This window comes from Epinephelus moara, chromosome 15 (assembly GCF_006386435.1).
Source record: "Epinephelus moara isolate mb chromosome 15, YSFRI_EMoa_1.0, whole genome shotgun sequence".
Classification (NCBI taxonomy): Eukaryota; Metazoa; Chordata; class Actinopteri; order Perciformes; family Serranidae; genus Epinephelus; species Epinephelus moara.
Window position 1 is genome coordinate 6947204 of NC_065520.1, and position 8515 is coordinate 6955718.

The following is an 8515-nucleotide window of genomic DNA, read 5'->3' on the forward strand; positions in this document are numbered from 1 at the left end:
GAACCTGAAAATGAGCATATTAGGTCCTCTTTAATGTAACTGGCTCTGGAGGAAGCAAATTAAACAGCACAATGACTGTCAAACCAAAGCAGAGTGAATAAGTATAACACATCCTGTCCACAAACAACCAGACAAAGATACATTTTTAATATTGCATAGAAAGGACTCGAAGCTTTAGAAACTTGCAGTGACAGGTCAGGTGACCGCCGTTAGTCTGCAGTAGGTGGGTGTTGAGTGTTTTGTGTGCATGTAGCCTGGCGGGCGGTTCACATGTATGGTATTGATTTTTACCTCTGATTTGGTGATGAGATGGTTGTTTTGACTGATAAACAGTCAGACCTAAAATTACATGATGTACATAAATGATATACAGGCTTTATATAGAAATTAATGATTACGCTTTCATGTGACTGCAAAGTGTGTGATTGGATTAATAACATTTTAATATCAGGTGTGAATAAGGGATGAACTGTGAGTCAAATTAGCTCAGTATTATGCTTTTGATGTAACTCTTATGGTTTTTGTGATTTTAGTTTATCCGTAATCTGACTAAACGCGACACATTCATCTGTACATTCAAGTGATCCATTCAGGAGATAAAGTGTGTGTGTGTTGCATGCTGCAAAATGTTTGCGTAGGTGTTTGTGTGTGTGTTACATACTACATATGGTGACAAGAGTGTGTTTGACAGCTCCACAGCAATTATTGCTTCACCTTAATTAACTCTGTGAGGTCTAGGCGAGTGGCCTTGCAGCAGCCTGTGTGTTTGCGCGCGTGTGCACTGTGTGTACTGAGTCACACCGCATCGTGAGGAGGCGAATGCTAATCTGCCATTTGCTATTATTCTGAGAGACCTTGGGTGAGACGAGAGGATGGAGGTAGAGATGGGGNTGTGTGTGTGTGTGTGTGTGTGTGTGTGTGTGTGTGTGTGTGTGTGTGTGTGTGTGTGTGTGTGTGTGTGAGTGTGTGTTGGTTGTAGAAAAGAGAAGTAGTGCGAATTAGAAGTATGAGAGGAGCGAGCGCCTGTATGTGAGAAAGAAGTGAGGCGGTGAGAGGCGTCATGTGTCTGGCGCCCATTATGTACATCTGCACCTCACCAAGGTCGCTGAGAAAGAGAAGAAGTCTGTTAAAGTTTCTTTAAGCACAAATATGTTTGATCAAGTTTGTATTTTACCGAGGACTCAGGTGTAATGGATTTACAGTAGCTGATGTTTGTGACAAAGACAGTTGACCTTGGTGTAATGACTCAGCTCAAAGCCAGTTCCCTGACCAATCATAGGTTGACAGAGTTGACAGAGTTAGCTTGTGACCAGAATATTGGTGGTTCTGTCCTCACAGTGCCATCACTAAGGTGCCCTTGAGCAAGGCCCTTAACCCCACCTGCTCCAGCAGAGCTGCTCTGTAACCATCTGATACAACTGTGTGAACAGGGCCTGACAACAATGGTTGCAAGGTTGCCATTGGCAACTATTTTGAGAAATTGGCAACCAGTGCTTGGCCTTTGGATGCAATCAGTGGCAACCACTTTTTAAAATATGAAAAATAGTGACAGCAAAATGTGCACCCCAAAATAAATCAGTGTCTAATATGTGTTGCATTAGTGATCTTTAAGTATTGCTGTTACAGTCAGCAGTGGAACCTGACAATGCTGCACATACATTGGAGTTAAGGCTGCACACATTAACTGATGACACTCAAAGGATCAGTGTGCAGGATTTAAACTGGTCCTTTTTCACAGGGCATCCTCTAGAAACAAAATATAAATAAATTGTGCCAAAAATTAAATCAACAGAGCACTGATCTCACTTTCATCTTGTCTTACATTCCTGCTGATTAAAAGAAAATCATTGCATCAAAATCAGACTTAAAAATCAGATTCTTCTTCACCTGAATTTAGTGCATCTCCTATGGCTGTCACTGTATTATTTTCTTTTCACGGTACTGTGACTGCTCTACAGCAGCTCTGTTATGAATGTTTGAGTTGACACTGGACAAGGACGGGGATTCAGTGATTCTTCTTGGCCTTCATGCATTCATCACACTGCAGATTGTGATGTTTTTTTCAGGGAGTTTAACAAGTTAGTTACCAGTAGTTCTATGCATATGATTTGTTCTCTCCTAAATCTGAAATACTTCCAAACAACAGATGATGACGGTTGCTGAATGGATGATTTTCGTTTAGCCTGTCTGCAGTTGCAACATTTCGGAAAGTTTTTCATAGACTGTAACTGCAGTCTATGAAAAACGTTAGGTTGCAGTTTAGGGAGTGCTTGATTTGATTTGCAGCAGAGTGGGGCACACATTTTAAATTTCAATAAAACAGCTGATCACGTTTATTTAATTGTGGGAAACCAAAATCGTGATTGTGATTAAAATTCGATAAATTGTGCAGCCCTAATTCATAACTATGTTTTCATGACTGTATAATCATGTTGTCATCAAAATAAGAATCATTGTTTTTTCATTACATATAACGACTATATAACTATATAACAAATGTTTATATCTACATACGGAGTGGCTCCTCTTCCATAGAGTTTGCCATGTTATCTCTACAGTAGCCCAGAATGGACAAACCAAACACTGGCTCTAGATAGGGCCATTCATGTTTTCACCTCGACCACTGTAAGTCTCCTACGTGCTTGGCACACAGGAGACGTTTCAGCTGGTTGTAGTCTGAAACCTCACTTCTAGATGCCACTGAATCCAACACACTGGACCTTTAAGATTAGAAATCTTTAAAGTTTAAGATGAAACATAAACTATAAAGAATTTTTAACTGTGAGTGTGAAAAAAAGAGCTTTTTTCTGTCAGTGAAACTTTGGATGAGTAAAGTGTGTGAATTGCACACAGCAGAACATCTTTATCAGACTTTCTTTTTTTCACAATGCCTAAAGAAAAAGAAATACATCCTATTCCTCTCTTCTACTTCTTTTTTAGCTGCTAAGAATCCGTACTGAAGCCCACAAAGATCAGGTGTTCCTCTGAACTGCTTTGTTGTTCATATTGAATTTACCTGCAGAAATCACTGAGTGAGTAACCGTCTTTTATTTCTCTGTTTCCCAGGCTCGACATGGCATGGCGACTTACGCTGAAGTTGACAACAGAGACGATCAACACCTCTGAAAAAGACGCAACCTGTGCCTGATGCTGACCATCCTTTCCAAAGGTGAGCAGCCTTCAATCAACGTGTTAGATCAATCTGATAAACTTAAAGCAGGCTGTGAAGGTTGCTCTTATTGACTGCATGTTTTTATTGACTCTATAAAACTCGGACACATCACGCTGTCCTTTGTTTGTAGCAGAAGGATACATACTGCATGACCCCCGCGTTGAAGTGCAAAGTTTGGTACAAACGAAAATCCTGGTGGTAATTTTATTTTGACATTCAAATTGTTACATTTTAATTTATGACTTTGGGCTTTTGTACGAGTTTAGTTAGATCAACTGCATCTGTGGCCATTCGTTGCTTGGACCTTCCCACTACAAAAAGTTTTTTTTTTTTTCATCTCTTTCAATCCTCCCAAGGCTGATACCGAGTGTGTGTGTGTGTGTCTGAGTATGTGTATGAGTGTGTGTAAGAAGCTTTCAATGAGATAAACACTTGAGCTACAGATTCTGTGCGGAGGGAAATCTATAATGTTTAATACCAAGGTCAGAGTTATTGTTTCTGTCTCTCTCTGCCTGTACGCTCTGCCACAATAGGCGTATTTTTCTCCCTCAAAGAAGAAAAGTTTCCAATCAAACCCTGCAGCTGAACGCGTGCGCGCAGCATGGATGAGGTGAAGTGTCAACACCTCCATCTGCACCTTAAATCGGCAACTAATTATCAGAGGCCCTTTGAATGAGGACTTCTCTTAGCAGTATCTGGATAAAGCTGGATTTAGTTTTGTCTGATGAACAATACAGGACTTCTACTAAAGTGAGTTTAACCCAAGTACTTTGTGAACACACTCACAGACAAGCAAGCTTTGAAGGACGAGGCTGGTAATATTTTAAAAAAAATTTGCCCTAAAAAAAAATCCCCTCAAAACCTCTTCTTGTTCCTCCGTGCCACAGAGCTCTATTTTTGTCCAAGAACTATTAAAAACACACCAATGAGCCACAATCCTGCTCTTGTTCCATCATTACAGTGTCACTTTATGTTATCATGAATCTAACATATGCAGGATTACCTTTAAACCATCTCATGTTTATTGTGCTCATTGATTAAGTCAGCTCGGGCTGAAACTAACAACATTTTTATTACTATCATTGAACAATCTGCTTATTATTGTCCTCCGTCAATTTATAGTTTAGGCCGTAAAATGTCAGAAAATGGTGGAAAACGTTTGCCAGAGAGTCCAAAATTAAAGATATTCAATTAACTCTCATATATGACACAGAACAGTGTCAAGTCCTTACATTTAAGGGGCAAATATTTGATCATCTTTAAATCCAAATGTGACAGCTGACACTTAAATTTAGCTTCTTATATTGTTGTCAGTTGACAGAGGCATTTTATGTTTTCACATGTTACAGGTTGATACCTAGAATCTTATGTATTTGTAAATCTGTAAATCACTCTATAGCTACTCATAAAAATGGAAGTGGAAGCATTCTTACTAAATTTTGAATAAATAAAGTATTTTAAAAATAAGTATGTTTTAATAGTACAAAATTGTAAAAGAAAAAAAAATCATGATACAAAATGTGTCCATTCTAACCTGTTATAAAATACCTTCAGAATCAGAAAACCTTTACTGTCCCTTGCAAGAAGCAATGGAAATGTGTCTTTGACATGCTCACAGATGTACATAGAATAAAAACACAAGTTAAAACACAGTTTAAACATAGGACGTCAATACAGAATAAATACAGTGAGGACATTAAAAGATTTCATTGTGAGTTGTTGATGATGTTGATGGCGGATGAAATGAATGATTTTTTTACTAAGTTTATTCTTGCTCTGGGGACCCTGTATCTACAGCCTGAGGTTTTGGTGTCACTGCTTAATTAAAAACAGCAGTACACAAGCACTGCCCACACCATCAGATAATATTTGGATAAAATATTTCATTGGATATGAAACATATGAGTTGTGACTGGCAGATGTGGGCTAGGCTTAAGGTAGGATCTACCATAACTTCTATGAGAGACAATGAGTTTTTAGGATTCTAGGACACTCAAGGTTTAACCCGGACGTCTGTTGGAGGGTCCAGGAGATCCTCTCCTGGCACTTAGCCCTGATAAATATGCTTTATTTTGATGCCTTGTTTGCAGTCGAAGTCCACAAAAAGTTCTTAGTGCAAACCAATTTATTTTTTATTGTGAATTATAAAATGGTTGGTGGGCCATACGTTGAGTATTACTGTGACAGAGGGAGAGTAATGAGGGTGGTGATGGGGACGGGCAGTGCAGTGGATTTATAGAAGTGTTTGAAGTGAGGTCCCTCTCCTGAGCGTTGGTTCAATTATCTCAGAGTCAGGAGGAAGGACACCATCAAATAGGACGAGAATATACAGTAATAGTTGTGTTTGGTGGATGCATGGTTTGGATTTTATGTTCCTAAAAATACGCTTATGTTGTCTGCCGGACTGAAAAACTGAATCTTATCAGTGCAGAGCGACAGTATGTGCTACTATATAGAGCGATATATGTAGTGTATGTGTGAGTGTGTGTGTTTTGTGTGTGTGTGTGGCCCAGAAGGAATAGAGTGCTGACAGCACAATGATGAGATGATAATGTATGTTCTTCAGACAGAATGATGGACACGGCTGCTTCCTGCTCTTATCCTGATCATCTGTCCAGTACCACTGACTGAGCAGTGACGCTCCGCAGTCTTCACCCAGTCAACCTAAATACCTACCTGACATGCACGTGGAGGACGGTGTGTGGTGTGTGGAGGGATGAATGATGTATGAAAACTAAAAATCACATGATGTCAGTCAGGACGGCTGCAGGGACAGCTGAATGATTTTTGGATGTATTTTCCAGAGCAACCTCCAAACTAAAATATCTCAACAGATATTGAATGGATTGCCATGAACATGTGACCCACACTAGGAATAAAAAGTTAGCATTTCTCACCCTCTGTCACCACAATCTTTTTAAATACTAGATATTTTTAATGCAGTATCTTTAATTTCCAAACTGTCTCCTTAGCGCCCCCCCCCCCCCCCACCGAACACCTCCCGCCGTCCTCCTGTCATGCACTCGATCCCTCCACCGCTGTCATGTCACTGCTTTTATCTCGTCACCCTAAGCAACACCTCTCCATCTTATTGTCCCGCTGCTGCTATCTGCCTCTTTGTTGCTCTGATGAGGGTCAGCGGGTCAGCCGGAGGGCTTGTCATTAGCTGGAAGTGTGCACGTACATGTGCATACATGTGAAGTGTGTACACAAGATAATAAGGTCCTTTAATGACCGCTGAGAGGAAATTGTAGCGGAGAGGGAAAGTAGCAGGACAAAGCATTTAAAGGAGAAATAAATGAATATATGCGGAAAACAACATTACACACTCGGCCTTTCAAAGTGCTTTGACTTGCCTAAATATAACTTCAAAAACATGATCCAGATTACTTTAAATTTACTGTTAAAAATTAGTTTGTGGAGACAGACTTGCTGCCAGCCCACATGCCTCACTAAATTTAACTCCGAGACACTTAACCCTCAGAAATCGATGTAGAATCATCACAGGAAAATTATATTTTAATGCTATTTTACCAGCTGATATCCTGTTTAAGCGTTCAGCAATTCATGTGTAAATAAAAAGTAAAGAAATTAAACTCCTTAGATATAACATGCCGTATAAATGGAGATATTTATAGTGTGTATTTTCCCCTGACACATGCAGTCACTCTGCCAGGCGTCTCCCTCTTTCTGTCGCCTTCCATGCTGACCAGTTGATGTCTCTCTCTTTCTCTGTGGTGCTTTATCTGTGTCAGCCCAACAATAGGCACCAATAGGAAACTGCTGATGCCGTTGTGGTGGTAGTAAACAAACAGCATCCAGAGCTGTCCACCAGCCTCCCATTCGATCATTTACCGCTCTCGCCACTCTTTTCTCTGGGTAAATTTAGCACATTTCTATCAGCAGTGAGCCTGTGCGATGTTGGAAATAAAAACCTATTTACAGATATGAATTTTTACCACAACACATTAAGCTATATTAAGATGAATCTAACGTTAAAGTGTGCTGGAGGAGAGTGTGTGTTGCTCGCTGGCCTGTCCCTCCAATTTATTGTGTAATGAAAGACTCGCTGGGTATTGACCATGTAGCTTTTCTGTCTATGTGTGTGTGTGAGACCATAGCTTATTGTGCTGGCTGGTAATGAGAGCTGCTTGGCGTGTGCTGCTACCGTCGCTGGGCCTGTTTGTTTAGGTGCTGGTGTTCTGCGTGTGTGTATTTACATACACATGTGCACGTGTGTGTTTGGATGCCACTATTTGTTCAGCTTCGCCTGCTTTCTCAAGGTTGCCTCATCGCAGCCAGGAGACAAGCATAATAGTGGTGTGGGTGTGTGTGTGTGTGTGTGCGCGCGTGTGTTTGCCTGGGGGAATAGAATCTAGAGTAAACACACATGTCCATCTCTTTCCCAGGTGGAGTTGGATGAATGAATGAGCCGACAGTGGTATTGACAAGCTGACCCACTGCTCATGTATGTGTGTGTCGTGTGTGTGTGTGTGTTGCTCTAAAACATGGACGCATGGGAGAGAAATTTGAGTTGCAGCTTGCACACACTTGTTCTGTATTTCAGCAGCAACAGTTGTCAGTTTAACTAATTAGAAATCAACTTATTTACCTTTATGGATTTTTTTTAAACCTGCAAATTACAACATTTACAACTGACATTTTCGGTGAGTAATTAAAGTCCAACGTCTAATTTCAGTCCACTGTCTATTTTTGACATATAGCTTCAGTGTCTGGTCTACATTTCCCATGAGCTGCGAGCGAATCTGGCAAAAAAAAAAAAAAAAAAAACACTGATAATCTACTCTGAACAATATAAGGGATATTAGATATTATACAAGTGATCTAAACATGATATATCAAGAAATATGCAGCTAGTGCTTCCACTTATGTCAGTCGTGTCAAAACAGAGAGCAAGAGAGACGAGCAGTCACACACAAACACACACACAAGCAAATGGAGACAGAGCTTTACGTGTGATTAGAAAGCAGGGGAGCAGAATCGCTTGCTGACTGGTGCAGAGAATCAGGGTGCTTCTGCATCCAGTGTGGACATGGCGTCAGGCTGATAAGTCCAGTGGTTGTTGTTTGTAGATACACTCATTCACACACACAAGTATGCACACAAACAACGAAATGCAAGATCCCAATGTGAAATAATGTGCCTTTCTTTTATAAATGAAAAGTCAAAATCATAAGCAATGAAATGCCAATAGCTTATAGTGGCTAATGTTAGCTTATATTAGCATACTTTAGATCGATATTACCTGGTATTAATGACTCAGTTCACTGACTTCATGACTCCTTTCTATTACGTCACAGTGCTCACCTTGGCTCACTTTAA